The sequence below is a fragment of the Podarcis melisellensis genome, assembly GCF_964234715.1.
Source record: "Podarcis melisellensis genome assembly, chromosome: 10".
NCBI lineage: Eukaryota > Metazoa > Chordata > Lepidosauria > Squamata > Lacertidae > Podarcis > Podarcis melisellensis.
The window spans coordinates 26223638-26243081 of NC_138542.1; the positions used below are offsets into that span (position 1 = coordinate 26223638).

The 19444-nt window shown below is 38.7% G+C and overlaps 1 protein-coding gene across 8 annotated transcripts in view; it reads left to right on the plus strand.

Moving 5' to 3' along the window:
* CNTN1 (contactin 1) overlaps positions 1-19444 on the plus strand; it is a 162546-nt gene that overhangs the window by 36711 nt on the left and 106391 nt on the right. For 5 of the 8 annotated variants that reach the window (XM_081928944.1, XM_081928948.1, XM_081928942.1 and 2 more), the window contains one exon: positions 6956-7007. The exons of 2 other annotated variants lie outside the window; for them this stretch is intronic. The gene's annotated coding sequence lies outside the window, so the exon portion shown is untranslated. Of the gene's footprint in view, positions 1-6955; positions 7008-11357; positions 11378-19444 lie in introns of those variants that run through there. One more of the 8 variants, XM_081928945.1, reaches the window with a different exon arrangement.

Here is a 19444-nt window from a genome sequence, read left to right on the forward strand (position 1 = left end):
ATTTGTCATTTTAAATCTTTGCTTTGGTTATCTCACCAAAGGGTACTTGCCCCTAACTTGGATCTTGGCATCCAGGAATTCTCCTAGATACAGTGTTTGTGTTTGCACCAACAACCTGGAGCAATGGTGGCAAGAAAGCAAGCGGAAAATTAGATTACATATCAACTTCTATAAGTGGTATAATTCAGTATAGCAGTTATGTTTAGGATGTAAGATAAACAGAATAACCTCTTTAAAATATCATAATTCATTCTGCCACATTTAGAATACTGTGTTTACTTTCCATGTCTAGGGATGCTGACAGCCATGCCAGAAACATGTATCTTAAATATAGCTATAATGTGCTTAGGCATATTATAAGCATTTATAAACATGCATTTTGTCGACAGATGTTTGTGACATGAACTGATTTTTAGCTTTGTGCAACTGTTTCTATAACTTACATTCTGCAGTAGATCAAATTATACTTTTATTACAAGATCGAGGAAAAAGGAGTTTGAGTATTACTTAAATCAATTACAGGGTTGGACCCAGAACTTTTGCAATAGGCAAGCAGAACTTTGAGGTAAAAGCAGTTAGTTTCACTGTTGTAGCAGAAGTGACTGTGCCTGAGTCCAACGAGTCAACAAAGATTTTAAACAGGATTCTCCATAATCTACATAAACTACATAATCTAACCTGCAATATGGATCCCCATTTGACCTGTGAATTTGTTTTCCCCTAACAGCCACAAAATATCTATTTGCTAACATTTGCACACACATTTTCTTGTGTTTGCAGGCAGTTTGAAAGTGGGGAAAAACATGAAGGCTCCCTAGAGCTCTTATGACAGCCAGGGAATTGATTTATCTTGGCTTAATTCTTTAATAGACACTTCCCGTCAAAATATGCTCTCCCGCTATCTTCTGGCCTTCAGCAGAGATATATAAGCTGGATCAACCTTACAGAAAATAAAGGTATCTTTAAGAGGTTTAATTAAATCAAAGTTTACTAATAAGCTTTGCAGAAATGGAGTTCCAAGTCTTCCTTTCTCATGCAAACTAGTTTCTTATTAAGCATTTATCTAGTAGCAAATCCAAAAGGAGATATTTATTTAAATTTCTTCCATTTGATGCAAAATCAAAAGGTAATAAAGATGTGTAGCTTGTTTCCTGCACTGTGGTGTTAATAGCCATTAATATGAATTTTCTCTTCCTGTGCAGTGTTCTTAATCTCAGCCAATTTGGCAATGACTTTCTTTTGATAACTGTGAATATGAACAAGCATTGCTTAGGACTTGCAGCAGATTGAAATGCTATGCAACATCTAAACACATTGATAGGCCTGTTTCATAAACCTAACTAGGGGGAAATGTTTTTTTTTTTTTTCTTGCATACAGGCCAGATATCCAAAGCACATTTGTTAGAGTAAACATCATCCAATTGTGTTGTTGTGTTCAGCAATCCTGTTGAGTTTCCCATAGTAACCAAAACCTTTTCTTTGACCTGGTGATTCCTCCACAGGTTTGTAGTGTCAAAAGCAAATTCAAGTGGCTTGAGTTAACTGTGGGGTGTTTTTGTTTTTTAGTTTTGCTTCTTCTATTTGTGCATTTGCTTGCTTCAACTTTAATGAACCTGAAATTACAATATCTTTTTTTTAAATAAAAAACTCTGTTCTCTGTTAGTAATATAAGTTACAGTCTCCACTTTACCTATAAACATGTGTTTAAAAGGCCGGGGGGGGGGGGGATGAATGCATCTCACACTGGCTAACTACCTTGAGTACAGTAAATTGGTTCATGGGTGCCATTGCAGTGACTAATTTTATAATTCAATAGCCGTAATCAGTTTGAGATCGAAAGGCTGCATTTCCTAAAATAATAGTTCAGGCAAATGCTTCCTGTAAATAATAATAATAATAATAATAATTTAATAATAATTTATTTATACCCTGCCTCCCCAGCCACTCTGGGCAGCTTCCATAAAATCACACTTTCACTTTCACGTGTTCTCAGATCTACCCAGTCAGTTTTCCATTTGCGTGGGCAGGCGGAGTCCCCAGACCCCGAGCGGTCCCCCCCCGTTATGTGAAATAACGACTCAAGACAACGTGCTATGTGATTAAATTGGCCACAACTTTATTAAATTTCAAATGTGGGTAGACCTTGGCTCAGGCATTGGGCATTCTCCCTCCCCAGTCCCCAGCCGGGGACCTAGGGAGCATCAGGGTTATCCAGTGTGGGGGGGGGGATGGGCCGGCTCTGGAGTATATATGTTCAAGAAGAGATAGCCGCCCCCGTTACGCCGCCGCTGCATGGGAGAGCAATGACGACCTTTCAGCGTATGGTCAAAGCCTCCCTTCAGAAACCCCTTTAACGGGGAACCCTGGTATCGCAGCTGCAAAGAGGAAGATGGACAAAAGGATTCCACCCAAGGCTCGATACCGCCAAAGTTGTGACGTTTTGCTACGGGAAAGGCGAAATCTGCCAATGCAGGGAAATTTCTTTCCAGTCCTTTAACAGCGACCTTAACGTAGCAGCGCCCGCCTACCTGTGAAGGAAAAGTTAACCTGCAAAACCTGTGAAGAAAAGTTAACCTGCGAAGTAAGACATTAACTGAGGGTGGGTAGGGTGGGAGAAGCTCTGGAGCCAAGTGAGGATTCCCAGGTAAGATCCTCCCTCTATGGTGTGGGCAGGTAATCCCTCCCCTACCTGGCCTGATCTCCTTGGCAACGCTTCCCCCAGGTGGGATTGGAGAACTGACTGGGATAGGCGGAGACCTCCAGGTATCCCACCTTAGGGAAGGCAAAGCCAAGCCTATGCTGATGGAGCCGCTCCAGATTCAGGGGCTGCGAACGTCCACGCAAAGGGCGCCCCCCCGTTTTATGCGGGGAGCGGTCATTCCTCACACTAGCCAGCCAGAATAGCCAGTGGATGGAGCTGTGTCTGAAATGCACAGAAGATGCATAGCCTCCAATTGCCACGAAAATTGCCAGGAGCTTCACAAAAACACTTAAAAGTATCATTTTGCCATGCGAATTCTGGAATTCCCTATTGTAAGCCTTTCCTTCCCCTCCCACTCAAAAAACAATCGAAATTCTCTCCACCTTTTCATCCATTGCTTCTTCCATCGCCTGGTCAGAGAAAGAGAGAAGCAGCAACCTACTTCGTGTTCTTGTTTGCACACTCTTATGAGCTGCTCAGCAACATTGCACACAACAGGGAGTGTCTGCTTTGCATCCAAATTTCTTAGGTCCCTGCCCAGTTTATTTGCATTGCTGCCTTACCTTTTGTTGCCAGTTTCATTTGGGGACCTGAAGTGCCACTGAGCCACTGCCACCTGTGCGTTTAGTGGGCGTTTCCTCTTTGGTGCCTGCTTTGAGAGACATGCAGAGAGATCTGATCCTGGAGCTTGACTTTCTCTATGGCTTAAAATAAACAAGACTAGATTCCTAGAGAGGAAGGGGATTTGGAGAAATGGGGAAGGGGTCCTCTGGAGCAAACACACTTCCCTCCAAAGCCCCTTCCTTCCTGAATGTGGATGCAGAAAAGGCATTGATTTCTCCCATGAGCTGAACTAGTGGCGTCTCCCTGTTTTGTGCATTTGGGTGTCCTAGGGCAGCTGGGGGTGGGGGGAAGCCGAGGTTTGTGTGTCTGTGCAGCTGATCCACCCAGGATTCACCAAAGCACCAGGATTCTGCAATTGCTTACACATTCCTATTTTGCTCAAAAGTTTTAAACCAGGCTTCCTCAACCTTCCAGGTGTTTTTGGCCTACAACTCCCATGATCCCTAGCTAGCAGGACCAGTGGTCCGGGATGATGGGAATTGTAGTCTTAAAACATCTGGAAGGCCGAGGTTGAGGAAGCCTGTTTTAAACACTAAAAAAATGAGGTTTTGTATCCCCAAACTCAAAAGTTTATATTTCCCTGTACCCCAAAATAAACACTGGGATGCCCCATATCATACACCTGCACAATCACAGCAATAATGGTTGTTCAGAGTTATCATGCTTCCAAAATACTCATAAATGCATGAGTCTCCAGACACACACATAATTAGTTGCATTAATTGATATGGGCTTTTCATTTTTCCTCAGGCTTCCCTAAATACCATACATAAATTCAAAGATTTCTGTGTTTCAAATTCTGTGGTTTTGTATGATTCCTCTAATAGCTTTTGTACTTGACCATGGGGAAATGTTCAAGCAGTGATACTGATGCATAATAGAACGTCCCTTTTATCATCTGAAGAATATTAGAGAGTATATGATATGCTGGAAGACAGATCCCCAGTTAGCTACTTTGAGCACTGGTTTTTATGCCCAGGGATCTGATTTAGTATAAGTCAGCTTCCTGTTTTCCCATATTTATATGATTCTGCAGAATACAAAAAAGTGAGAATATGCGTCCTGTCATGGACATTAATTAAACTTACTAGTCTATAACTATAAGTCAGTGAAAACCTGGAAATTGACTGGAGGGTTCCAGATGGAGAAAGTAGAATAGCACTGTTTAAGAGACAGAGAGTCTGATTAGACAGCCAGGCAGTTTTTGAGATGCTCATCAGTACTTATGAAGAAACCCTGAAAAACAAAAACAAAGGACAAGTCTGAGAAAGACTGAATCTGGAAGTACCATCACCCAGAGGCGTAGTTCAGAGAGGACCTGGGAACTGAGAAATCCTAGTGGTGGCTGGTATTTTTTTCTTCTTCAAAGGAGGGAGTCAGTGCTTGAAAGCTAAAATCACTGATGTCAGATGCTAAGAAGGTTTACAAAGAGGGGTGAAAGATTCCTGGAGCAGTTATTTGGGATGAGCAGAGGCCAGTGTGCTAGTGATTGGCAGTTGATTTGAAGAAACACTGCATTCCTGACCAAAGATAAGAACTATTGTTAAAAGACCTGGTAAAGTCTGAAAGGCAACTGTGGGGAAGAGAAGCTGACCAGAGAGAAGAACCATAGAATCATAGATTTTTAGACTGGAAGAGACCCCAAGGGTGTTGTCCAGCTCCCTGCATTACAGGAATCCTGCCCACAGCTATCCCTGGTTGGGCTCCAACCACCACCCTTCTGGTTAACAGCTAGATGCACTGGTCCATTGTGCCACAAGAAAGTGAATACTTCAAGTGAATAATTTATTTTGAGTTCACATCCTAATCTCCTGGTCCGCCTTGTCCCGCACCTATACCCAGCAACTAAATGAGAAAGCTATATAAATGTATTATTTATTTGAATCCTAATGGTGGCAGCAGGAAGATAAAAAGGGATCGTGATAGCAGGTACTTTTAATGTATGGTGTTTCTGGCAGGGATCCTGTATATAATATACTTGCAGAAGTAGTGATTTATTTCAGAATGCATAAACCACTCTACATGCAATATTACTCACACAGTGTACAGAAATAAAATATAAAACCTAATAGCAATCAATAACAATATTAAGAATATAAAAACCAGGAAGAATGAACTACAGAAATATAATAGTCCAATTTGGCAAGACTAGGTAAAAGAGAAAGATTTTCAGCAAGCATCAAAAACATAACAATGCGTGGATTTGCTTCACTTCTATGGGTAGATAATTCTAGAAAACTCATGTCACAACACTGAAAAGACATGTCCAAGTCACAGCATGCTTTACAGCAGGGGTTTGTGGCATCATCAACAGATTTTCATCCTCTGTCCAGGTGAATGCTATGTAAGTCATGGTCCAACACTTGCAAAACCTCATCTGATTTAGAGACAGAGATAGAGAACGAGAGCTGAGTATCATTGGCATATTGATGGCCCCACACACCAAAACTTCAGTTGATTTCCTCCAGTAGCTTCATAGATGTTGGGGAAACAGAATGGAACCGTGTAGGACACCACAGCCCAAAAAGCCATTTGTCGAAGTAGAAATCATCCAACAACACCTTCTGGTACCATTCTCTCAAACAGGAGTAAAATCACCACAACACTGTATTTCTCACTTGCAACCCTCTGAGCTGCTCCGGGAGGTAACCAGGATGATGGCATCAAAAGCCATTGAGAGATCAAGGAGAATCAACAGGGACACACTCCCTCCATCCCTGTGAGATAGCTGCAGACAATCTGTTTCTTCCAAGCATATCAAAAGTTAATCAGACACCAGATATTTGCTATCAAGGAGAAAATATGACTTTCAGAACATGTAACAGAACACATTTCAGGTGATTTTTCTATGATGATTTGCTTCTAGGGAGGAAATATTTTATTTTACTTCATTTGCAAACTATTTGAATTATCAGTTGAAAATATTTTGGTACTTTAATGTCGCAATGTATATTTGCAGGAAACACTTAGCATCAGCAGCAGATTGACTTAATGAAGATTTAATTTACAATCATTACATGGAAGAAATAACTTACGGTGCTTTATAGGTTTTGCTCTATCCAGTGTTTTAGGAGGGTGGTTGGGTTTGGATGGGTCCCAAGGAAGAGTTTCAATTATAATAGGAGATCCATCTTTGATGTGAAACAGATATCATGTTTGGAGGATCCAGGAAGGCCTAATTTTCTGCCCCCCTGTATCTTTTTAGGAGGAATGGGAGGTGTTTAATGTTTCTGTTGCTAAACCTTTTAAGCAAAGTTGTGGCCATAATTTAACCGGCTGTGGTCACTAGGAGACATGTGTGGGAACAAAATGATTGCCATTAATTTTGATGCTGCTTTCTGGTTTATACCATGAGAGAGATATTTATCCCTTGCTTCATGGGATAGGACAACAAATGATCCAAGATGACTCATTTCCGGACGATGAGCTTTAACTATTGGTTGGCTAGCAGAGCTAGAGCTATGAGCTCTGGATGTAGCTTCAATAATATTGTATTGATTTCCTGCCATGAGCAAATCACAGAGAAGAGAGTGGAGAAGAAAATAAATTTTGAGAGTTTGAAATAATGGCACTGGGGTGGAATTATACAATAGATTCTGACTTCTGTACTCTCTCTTCATCCATTTCCAGATAGCTGCAACAGACAAAGAACTTTTAGGCTGCAACATCTGAGGACCATTTGGTAAGTCAGGATTGTGTTAAGTTCATAGATCTTGTTTTTCTCTCTGTGCTGCTGCTACTTGTTGTTATACCATTATTAGCAGTACCATCATCCTTCCATCTTTTAAGATAAAAATCCTTCTAAAGTGACAGACAAGTAAAATCAAGATGCATTAATAAAATCAGAATGAACAATATAAAAATATAGCAAGCCATCAAACCAGTCAGTGGTAGATGGTCCAATATAGGAGAGAAAACAGTCCAGCTCAAAGGTACTTCACCTGCTTTCCTCTTTCTCCTGGAATTCTTCATGTATTGTTGTTATAATTAACAATACATGAATAAAAAGTGCCTAAAATGCTTTGAAGACAAAAAGTAAAATGAATGGGTCCCTAACCATAAGCACAATGAACACAATGAAAATTCAAAGCATAGGGAGAGAAGATGAAAACAAATTCTGTGGCATGAAGTTGCAAATAAGGTTGCATAATTACTAAGTGGAATTAGATAGATGGGCAAGAGAAGAATGAAATAGCAGCTAGCTCTTGACAGTATAAACCTGGTTTAGATGTAATCTTAAGCTTTGACCTTGGGCTTTTGCTTCCCTCCCACCCCATCTTCCGCTGGAATAGCCACATGGAAGAGAACAAAACTCCACAAACCATGGCATGAAGGTGGCTTGTTTCACTAACCATGGTTAAGACCAGTCCTTTTTTCTGAGGGTTCTCAAGGGTACTCAGTACCAGTACTCCCCCCATGTTAAAAGTATGGCACTTACTGTAACAACTTCATGGTGAGTACCAGGACCTTTCTTTCTTTTAAAAAAACCACTGGTTAAGACTAAGCACAATTTGTCCTGGTTTGGACACAACAGTAAACAGCAGTTAGTTAAAAATGGAAGTGAAATCTTCCAGTTTCCTTGCAGCAACACTATGGGTGGAAAGGGAACTGGAAGGGACAAATTCTAGGTTCATTGATGCAACACCAAGTCAATACAGCTGAACACAGCCATAGCGTATTGAATATCAAGTAACAGCTATCCATCCACATATTGTTCCCGCCCAGAATTTTACTGTGTGAAGTTTAGGCTGTTAATTTTATTAGTCCATATTGCCTCATTTACTTCTTCCCCTGAATCACAACATCTGAATCGGGAGTTGAAGAGACTGTTCTGTACCTCTAGTTCAGACCTGAATGCAGTGGGTGTTTGATGAGGGTGAGATTTGGTAAAGTCTTTGTGACCAATGATGGATGAGAGGATGGTGTGTGGGTGTGGAAATCATTTTTGTAATGATCTAAATGTTTGAATAGATCAGATAGATAGTTTTAATTCTGTTAATGTTTAATTGTTTTTAATGTTGTTGTTTTCCTGTTTTTAGCTATTTCTGTTTTATTTGTAAGCCACTTACAGCCCCTGTCAGGGAAATAAATAAATATAATAATAATCCTTGCCCATCAAACTTGATAATTTTGTAACAAGTATTTTATAATGCATACCAGAGACCATTGGGGAGACAGATTTAAAGAAAAATCATATTCAGTCTTCATTGTAACAGACAGCATTTGTTTAATATTTATGACATGTAAGACATAGAAGGGATCTTTGGTTCTGCTCTTATTGTTGATTCCCACAGCATCAATAATTCTCTTTTAGAGGCTGGCCGGATCCATAGATTTGTTTGTTAAAACAGCTTTAATTCATTTGGAGCCTATCTTAGTGGCATCATACCTTTCTCATCTAATAGCTGGCTTTTTGCTTATGGGACATGAGTTTGTTTCAAAATGGGATACAAGTTGGACTACTTCCATAATGACTAAAATATATTTGAAAGTGTATAAAATCCACAGGCTACTAACAGTATAGTCCATTCTCTGCCTCCAGAGAAAGAACCAAGGCAGGCTAAGGCATAAAGAGTGAGATCTCTACTAACTCTCCCACAAGACTGATATATTTCAATTTGAGTACAGGGATGTATCCCCTAATACCTGTGCCTTTATCTTGTAGTTTTTTGATTAATAAATGATGAGGTACCTCTCCAAGGAATTTCATGAACATAGGGATTTCTGAAGCAAAAATTGTGTAACTCACAATAGAAAATGTGTCTCTGTGCGTGTGTGCGTGCATGACATACTACTACATCTACACTGTATTCTCAATTAGCTCAGGTCTAAGAAGTGTTTTGAAAAATGCAGTTACCTTTATATACAGCTGTATTAAGGATATCCAGCTAAGGAATTCAGTGGCTAAGGAGTTACTTGGAAGTTTGACTGAGCATGTCCAAATCAGACTAAGTTGTTTAGAAAATGAAACGGAACATGGATTTTGATTAAAAAAAAATATGTGAGGGAATTCAGTTTGACTGGAAGTAAAATTCCACATTATCTCTCACATAGCAACTTGAGACAAGATTAGGCAGCTGAATGAGAACGGTCTCAGGAAACAGGAAAACTACAGAAGAGTGTTGCCAAAGGCCAAGAAGTAGGGTGAAAAGTTCTGCAGTGGGCGGAAATCCTGTTTTCTAGTTGCCACTCTCAGATAAGGTGCAGTGGGTGGAAACTAGAGAAGGACTTTTTCGGTGGTGGCACCCTAGCTGTGTAAAGCCCTCAACAGAGAGGTTCACATTGGTATCATTTCAGTGCCAGACAAGTAGCAACTAAAATCTGTTTATATAGGCTATATATTTTACACTGCTTTTATTTTTTATTTAATAGTAGGAATGAAATACATTGTACGCTTGTCTGTCCTTAAAGATGGCTTGTAAACTTCTACTGGTCCAGAATGTGTCTGCCTGAGTACCTTTGGGAGCCAGATGGTCAGATCAGGAATTTATTGTTTTTCCAGCTCCAGGAGCAGTTAAACTGGCAGGAACAAGAAAGAGGGCATCCTCTGTGGTAGCTCTACAGCTTTGCAATCAGGGGTGGATGAAACAGCCTTGATCTGACCAACTACCAGCAAGTCTATCCCATCCCAACTCCATGTAGAAATTATAGGAAAAATCCTAATAAAAGCTACCTGCTCTTAACAGATTGAAATTGATCTGAAGAACTTACAGGGTAGTCCAAGGGCTTTCCTCATAATATCTTTCTTTTAAACCACCAAATATCCCAGTAACTAGAAAGTGTGGCCCCTTACTGTGTTTGTTGAAAACTTTTGACTAAAAAAAAGCCCCCGGAAGTGGTGGTGTGATGTCACCTCTTGCGTAATTGTACACAGAAAAAATGTGGCCGTGGGGTTTGCAGTGAGCCCCTTGGAAAGGGCACTGTCATCTGACAGCTTCATGAAGTTGTCACCTGATGTCATAGTTACAGAAGGTGATTGTCCTTGCCTGCTCTTCCAGGAAGCCATTCAATAGAAATATGAGAATTGTGGTCTAGTTCTTTAACCATGTGGTAACTTCTCAATAGATGTGCAGCTATCTGGCAACTAATTGCAGTGGAATCTCCATGGGGACAGTGACACACCCAAAAACATTCTATTCTCTTTTGCTACCTGTTATCTTGATTTGTAAAGCTTGCAGCATTAGACAATATTACAAAGATGATACTGGACAACAAGGTAGTATATTTTCTAATAAAAATCCACCCCATCATAGACTGTAATCTGATTTTCCTTTTTTATTAGTTTACCTTTGAGAAGAAATCTTTGGAAACGACCACATAAATCATCTGTTCCCATCATGTAGCTGATTGAAATAGATTTTTTTTCTTGACTTGGGAGACATTTAAGTTTATAAAGGATAGTCCTTGAGTGAATAAATCATCTTCTCCTGACCACTTTGAATAGATAGATTTATTCATACTGTCATACCTCATGTTGCGGACACTTCAGATTACATGTTTTCAGGTTGCGGACCAAGGGAACCTGGAAGTACCAGAATGGGTTACTTCCATGTTTCGCTGCTCGCGCATGCGCAGGAGCACCAAATCGCGCCAGTGCCTGCACAGGCGTGATGCTTCAGGATGCGAACGCTGTGGGTTATGGACGTGCCTCCATCACAGATTATGTCCGCAACCTGAGGTTCCACTGTAATTCATACATTTAAGATTCTTCTATATGCTTATGTACTGCATCATGTCTTGTCTACCTGTTTCTGAATGTTGACCCAAATAATAAAATTGATGTAAAAAAAACAAAAACCAGGAAAGAAGCACTGCAAAGTCAATAATTCTTTTTCCTCTAGTAATAATGAGAGCATAACTTCTAGAAAGAAATCTGGAAAAGTTTAAATTGAAGACTTAGAAAAATGTATATTTATCTGTCAGGAAACTAATTATTAATATCAGCCCTACAGATGTTGTTGGACTACAGGCCCGATCATCCCCCAATCACTGTCCATGCTGGCTGCGCCTGATAGGAATCCAGCAACGTTATCTGCAGTGTGTCTGAGGGATGTGAGTGTTCTTTCTTTGAACTTTCAAAGAATCCCTGACCTGCCCTCTAGCACACTGCAGACACTCCCCATCCCTCATCTAGCACGTGTACATGGAATGCATGTAGGAAGAGATCATGGTTTAATGACCACTCTATGCTTTCCAGGGAATATGCTGGCAAGGGAGGCTGCAGAACACACAAGGACTGGGTTTTAAAAGTTTAAAGGAGGAAGATTCATGTTCCCCTTGGCCAGCTTCATAGTGATTATGATTATAGGAAGAGTCAGTGCTATTTTTCAAGGGGGGGAAAGTGCCAGAACTCACCACGAACACCTCCCTTGTTCTCTTATAATAGCAATGGTGCTGGAACTGAGTTCTGGTGAGTTCCAGATGAAAAGAAGCCTTGGGAAGAGTCAACGCCCCTGCGTGTTCCAAAGAATCAGGAGAAATGGTCACCGCTTTCTTGGAATTGAAAAGTCTCATTAAATTGGTGGATCATGTTTCATAGAATCATAGAATCACAGAAATGTAGAGTTGGAAGAGTCCACAAGCGTCATCTTGTCCAGCCCCCTGCAATGCAGGACTCTTTTTACCCAATGTGGGGTTCAACCCATGACCCTGAGATTAAGAGTATCATGCTCTACCAACTGAGCTATCCCACAGGGTAAAGGTGATGTTTGATACATCACTAATTCACACTCATTTTTGGATTAAGAATAGGGACAGGGTAAAAAAAACCTTGTTAATTTTCATGAACCCCTGAAGTATAATGGGCTAGAAGTTGAATAAACTAAACAACAAATAAGCAGAAAGACTTCATAGCACATTTGTCTAACAGGCCCTTTTTGCTGTAGGGGTTATCTAGATTCAGTGTGTTCGATCAGAGACATCTGACCTTCCTTTCACATAGTTTCTTTTTGAATTTTAACTGACTGTATCTCTTATTTGGTTTTCCATCCATTATATAAAAGATTCAGATAATTCAATACCATTAGGATCACTGTGTGGCACCATATTAATTTACAACTTGATAGTTTAAACCAGATAGGGGCTGGCTGTAGTCTAAATCACAAAATACTTTCAGTCAAAGCAGGATAAACTACAATGAATGGTAATTTTGTGCGGAAAGATGCATTAATCGCAGGACTATGCCAGATGTTCATAATGAATATTTTTGGTTTAAAAGGGAGCTTTTAAGATGGATAAAATGTTACCTGAATGATATCTAAAACCATATGTAACACTAGTTTGTTGCTGTTTGTAGCCTTAACCAGCTGTGGCTTTTGTCATGTTGTTTTGTGTGTGTGTGTTTTTTGTTTGTTTCCAGTGTATCTTCTTTCTAGTAACAGTGACACCATCATGCAGTCAGTAAAATCTGGATATGTAATGTCACTGTAACAGCAAATGAAGCTGATTTTGACATCCCTTGTTTAGCCTGATGAGAATTAGATGCATATGTATGAAGGATTTCTGGGGGTTTTCTGGTTTAGTTTAATTGCAGTTTGCCTGGTTGTCCAAAACCAAAATATGGTGGCCAATTTCAACTATGGTTCTTTGGAAATAACCCAGCTTAAGCCCATGGGCAATGGAGTGTGAGGCTAGTGGTTACTAGCCAGAATAGCTAAGATATACAGCTACTTCCTGGGAGACAGCTGTTGTGCTCAGCTCCTGCTTATGGACTTCCCAAAGGCTTCTGGTTAGCCATGGTGAGAACAGGATGCTGGACTAGATGGGCTAGAACTCTTTTCTGTTCTTAAGAAGCTGACTTGTTTAAGCAAACCATAATCAACATTATTTAGAGTTTAGGGACACTGTAAAAAAAATGATTAATGGTTACAGAAAGGAAAAGCTTCTCAATGTCTCATGGCCATGGTGGAGGAGAAGGGAGGTGGGGATGTGAAAACCTGTAAATTGTTATGTCTTGACCTTGTTGTGCTAAACTATGGTTTAGCAGCCACCTTGACAAAAAGATCGGTCTTCTAAAATTGCTTGCATATCTTCAGGCATCTGAAAATACGACATGGGCCTGTATTTTAAATCCCATAATGGCTTTGAACTGATGCTAAGCAGCACATGGAAAATTCAATTAGCCCCTAAACCAACCATTTAATTACTAATTGGTGCTAAGAAATGACAAATTAATGTGTCTCTGCTTGTCTACTGCCATTTAGAGTTCTCTGATAGATTCAGATGTGACATTAAGCTTTTTTTCTTTTCTTCTTGCAAGCATCCAAAGCAACCTTGGTATTTCTGGTGAAAAGATACTGAATCTAGTAAAATATATGTTCCTTATCCGACTTCTTTATCCAACTCCTCATGGTGTTGATGCAGCGTGGAGTGTACAATGGGTCGCACTTCTTAATTTACAGGCAGTGGAAGACAGAAGTGCCTGGCGTGCTCTGGTTCATGGGGTCATGAAGAGTCAGACAACAATATGAAAGTATTTTGGATATACACAAACAAAAATGGTTATAATAAAATTAGGCAAATGGGGACAGCTTTACTGATTGGTTCCTTTGTAGGCGAACCTGTTTCTGTAGTCCAAAAACTTTGAGATGTATCCTTGCAAAAGGCATAAACAAAGTATAAAAGACACTTGGTTTCCAAATAGTAGATTGATGTTGAAGTATTTGTGCCAGGAAGTACAGAGAGACCAATCGTGTCTTATGCCTCTCAAGAGAGATAAATTACTCAATTGCCTCTCTCCTGCTGCTTTCAGTGTTATCTTTGAACAATATAACAACAGTGTTTTACAGAATTACTCATGTAAAGAATAAATAGAAATCCATTTCTTCTAAGATGATGGAAAATTTGATAATAACACAATTGTGTAACATTGTCATGTGTTAGATCCCATGAGGCTACTTAAATCCTGAAAGTTCTATTTTTAAAAAAAAATAGAAAGAAGAAAATGAATGCTTAATAAGCAGCCATGAGAAACAAGCACATCCCTTAGATTGATAATTATGATGGGTAATGGCCATCATGCAGTGAAAGGGGCATTTTTTTGTTTTTGTGTGTGATGCCTGTTTATGAGCATTCCTTACTTTCTCCTTGTTTTAATCCACTGTACATTTAAACGAGTGTTTAAAAATGCCAAGCAAAATGACATTTCATTTTTTTTAAAATTATAATTCAAAGATAATTCTATGGAGGAAAAAGGGGTTGGGGAAGATAAATAAAAGGATTGTTTGACATTCATATGCCACAGTTAGCATTCCTCTATTTTAGAAAGCAAGCCTGACTACCAGCTATATGACTTTTTAAAAAGGGAATATCACTGTTTCCTGTGTATCCTGGCTTCTTCAATACATTAAAATAAATAATTACCTTTTTGATGGGGGCTTTATTTTTCCCTAATGTTGCGCTCAAACCATTTTTGCATAAATAGATTCGTTATTAAAGATGCACAGCTGTTCAGAATACATTTCTATAAAGTTATTCTGCTTTAAAACTCATGCTGTATCCTGCAGTGTCTGTATTGGTTGTTAAAATGTGAATTCAATAATTATGACATATCTGACATTCCCACCAAATATTGATGACATCTGTATGATGAATGCTGCGCTTCTAACATTTAAATTGTGTTATTGAAAACATCTTATTCAGCCTAGTGGGTGTCAGATACCATTGAAACAGTAACTTATGTAGTGCCTCTTACACCGGCAAACTTAACAATACTCTTTTCACTGAAAAGCACAATATATCTTGTTTTTGTTTCTCAATTGTCACACCAAGATCTCTTTCCCATTGTGTCTTGAATTGTTGCCTGTTCATGCTTGAACTTCTAATTAAACAAATAGTCCTTGCAATTAACCCCTTTACTGCTGTGTCAGTGTTTAATATTTCCATGAAGTCAATTTACTAAATGAATAATTAGGACCACTAGAGTTATAGAAGGAAATTTAAAACATGTAAAATATGGGAAATTTTGCATTCCTTATTACTGATGTTAAATAGGGGATTGAGGAACTTGATTTCTCTTTACTTATCTCGTTTATTAGGGAGTTGTTCTGAGATTATCTCCCCCACTTTCTGTTTTCTGATCACCTCTTTTTTTCTGTCAACAAAAGCATCTTAAGGGGGATGTCAAGTTTTTGCTATTTTAATATATTGAACTTCCCCTACTATGTATCATTCATAGATGTAGCCACCATATTTGTAGTTTTCTAAACACTATTCATCACAGAGTTTAATCCTAGCTTGGGTAATAGCCACTCTTCTTTTAGAGTACACTTCTGTAACTTATGACATGTCAAACACAGGCACTTTAATCTTCCAGCAGCAACAGTATGATTTCATGTGTTTTTGGTGCTCAAGGTAGGTGATACAGTGGTCACACCTATTTGGGAAATCAATCTATTGGATATATTGTTGGAAACCTCTTTCATTGGAAAGAATAATTCCATTCATATCTATATGGATGCAAAGCTAATTAAACCAAAGGTCTATTAATAGTAAAAAAAAAGCAACACATAAGTAAGGCAATAACAATAAATAGCACAAGTTGATTGATGATGATTCAATTTCTATACTGCTTAATATATTAAAAATATCTCTAAGCTGTGTACAGAAAACAGAAGCAACAACAGACTACTTAAATGAAATATTATAAAAATACACAGTTACATATAAAATGTTACATCAATAAAAAGTTACTAATATATAGGTAATATATCAATTCATTTTAATTCAGACACATCCACCATCTCAGCCACTGAGTTCTTACTCAAGGTCCACCAGACTCCCAGCTCACCCTTAAGTTAGAGTATAACAAACCACACTCAGCTGCAGCTTAACTACCCACCAAAACTGAAATGTTTTTAAGAAACCCTAATGCAGCAGTGTAAAAATTCCAGTCTGCAAGCCTAATTAGGCATGACAATCTTCATTTCACTCATGAAGCTGTTCCAGCCAAGCCTCAGCTACCTGCCTTAACCTGACATCATATATGAAGTCAGCTGTGGGTGATGCAGCTCCTTGCCAAAAGTGGGGTTTGCAGGTCCACTTAATAGCCTGCAAAGCCCCTTGTAAATGCTTCTCTTGTAAATGATCATCTGCACTGAAGCTGGTTTCAAAGAGCAACTAGAGTGACACTGATTTGAACACACACAATGTTGGTTTCATTCAACTGTAAAATAGCAATAAAAAATCTACTTTATGTGTAACAAAGTTGACGATAAGTTCGGGGGTTAAAATGGACACCATGAAACATATTTTTGAATTGCTAGTGTGCCTATGTATTGTAGACTCTTACGGTGGCAAACTCCACAGAGAGCTTATACACTGTGTGGAAAAGTACTTTCTTTTGTCTGTTCAGCATCTTCTTCCAATCAGCTTTATACAAGGGCCAGTGAAACTCCATTCTGGTTATCCCTTTCTCCATCATGTGAAGAATGGGGAGAGGAGGAAGAATATGCTCTCATTGTTGTGGACTCTATCCAAACATATGTTGGAAGCTATTTGGGTTTTCTCTGAGTACTGCTCAGAGCTTACAGTTCCACACAATTGTAAGACCAGTGCTATTTTTCTATAAAAAGAGGTGCTAGAACTCACCTTGTTCTCTTATAATGGCAATGGCACCTACCTGAAAGTTGCAGTAAAGTTGCTGGGGAAAAAAACCCTGCCATAGACCATGCTATTGAATAAAATTGCACATGCAATAACAGTTGAAGAACACCACTTCCAAGTCTCTGAAAATATTTTCACATATTCAAATTCATTCTTTAAGGTTTGAATATATGAATGAATATATGACCAAACTGCGGGAGGCAGTGGAAGACAGAAGTGCCTGGCGTGCTCTGGTTCATGGGGTCATGAAGAGTCAGACAACAATATGAAAGTATTTTGGATATACACAAACAAAAATGGTTATAATAAAATTAGGCAAATGGGGACAGCTTTACTGATTGGTTCCTTTGTAGGCGAACCTGTTTCTGTAGTCCAAAAACTTTGAGATGTATCCTTGCAAAAGGCATAAACAAAGTGTAAAAGACACTTTGTTTTCCAAATAGTAGATTGATGTTGAAGTATTTGTGCCAGCAAGTACAGAGAGACCAATCGTGTCTTATGCCTCTCAAGAGAGATAAATTACTCAATTGCCTCTCTCCTGCTGCTTCTCTTGTAAATGATCATCTGCACTGTGTTATCTTTGAACAATATAACAACAGTGTTTTACAGAATTACTCATGTAAAGAATAAATAGAAATCCATTTCTTCTAAGATGATGGAAAATTCGATAATAACACAATTGTGTAACATTGTCATGTGTTAGATCCCATGAGGCTACTTAGGAGGTATTCTATAAATTAGCCAAAATTTGACTTTGCTTTGCTCTCAAGAAGTTCCAGTAACTATCTAAAAGCTATATTGATAGAGGATGCGAAAAACACTCTACAACTTCATCAGAGGAGAAATATAAGTGAACCATTCCTCATTCATCCACAGGCTTTCTTAACCCTATAGCTGTCAGTGAAACACTGAGAAATTTAGGTCTGAAATTGTAAGAAATTGTCAGATTCAGATTAAGACTTTGTGCAAACTACAGCTTTATTGCCTATTCAAAGCATATTCTTTCCCTCAAAGAATTCTGGACACTGTAGTTTGTCCCTCACAAAGTTGCAGTTCCCAGTGACCCTTAACAAACTACAGTACCCAGAATTCTTTGAGGGGGGAAATATGCTTCAAATGTTTTTTTTTTTTTTTGTTAGGTAAAGTGTGTATGCAATCAAAGTTAGTTGAACTTAGTTCCCACTGAAACCAATAGAGCTTAAGTTCAAGTCATGACTGATTTGTCTGGACAACCTAAGGATTTTATTCACTAGAGGGGTAAAATTTTGGAATATTCAGGAAGACTTCTTGCAGCCAAGAGTCTCTTTGGATAATAGAGAAGTTTGCTGTGAGATTTATTTATTTATTTTAATCATTTTTATTAGTTTTACATATAAGCACATTGCGTAACATCATATCCTCTTATATCTCTTTGGCTCTACTGAGCCTAACGACTTCCCTCCCACCCACCTAATGGTTTACAAAATTAAATTGTGCACCCTTGCATTTCCCTTCCTTTCCTGTTCTTGTTATGACATTTCTTAAAATATTACATTACTCAACCTGAATAGGTAATAATTTCATTTTACAAATCTTCAGATAACCCTGCTAATGATGTTAATTGTTTACAGTTGTCTTTCAAATATAATATAAATTTGTTCCAGTCTTTTGGGAATGCTTGATCTCGCTGGTTCTGGATTCTTCCCATCGGTTTTGCCAGTTCTGCAAAATCCATAAATTTCATCTGCCACTCTTCTTTTGTTGGTAATTCCTGTTGTTTCCATTTTTGGGCTAACATAATTCTTGCTGCAGTTGTAGCATATAAGAACAGTTTTTTATCTTGTGTCAGTATCTCTTTACCCACTATACCCAATAGGAAAGCTTCTGGTTTTTTAACAAAAGTGTTTTTAAACATTTTCTTTAACTCATTGTATATCATTTCCCAGAAAGCTTTTACCTCTTTACATGCCCACCATATGTGGTAAAAAGTACCCTCCTTTTCATAGTTATCCTTAAATAGACTCAGATTTTTTGCTGTTATGTTTACCCCTAGGTACTTTACTTTTTTAACCACATTTAGTTCTGTCTCTCTCTGAAACTGTTCTGACTCTGTATCTGTCAGATTCTTTTCCAATACCTTAGTTTTCTGTTTATTTAGTTTAAAACCCGCCACCCGACCAAAATCTTGGATCAATTGTAATACTCTTTTCGTACTAGATTCTGGCTCCTGCAGGGTCAAAACTAGGTCATCTGCAAAAGCTTTGAGTTTATATTGTTTCGCTCCAACCTGAATTCCTTCCACCAACCGGTCCCCTCTAATCATGTTCAGGAGCACCTCCAGAACGGAAATGAATAGCAAAGGGGAAATAGGGCAGCCTTGTCGTGTTCCTTTTTCAATTTTAAACTCTTCTGTAACCACATTGTTAACTATCAATTTAGCTTTTTGCTCTGAGTATATCGCCTCAATCCCATTCTCAAAACCCAATCCCACTTCCATTTCTTTTAAATTACCCTTCATAAAATTCCAGGAGATGTTAT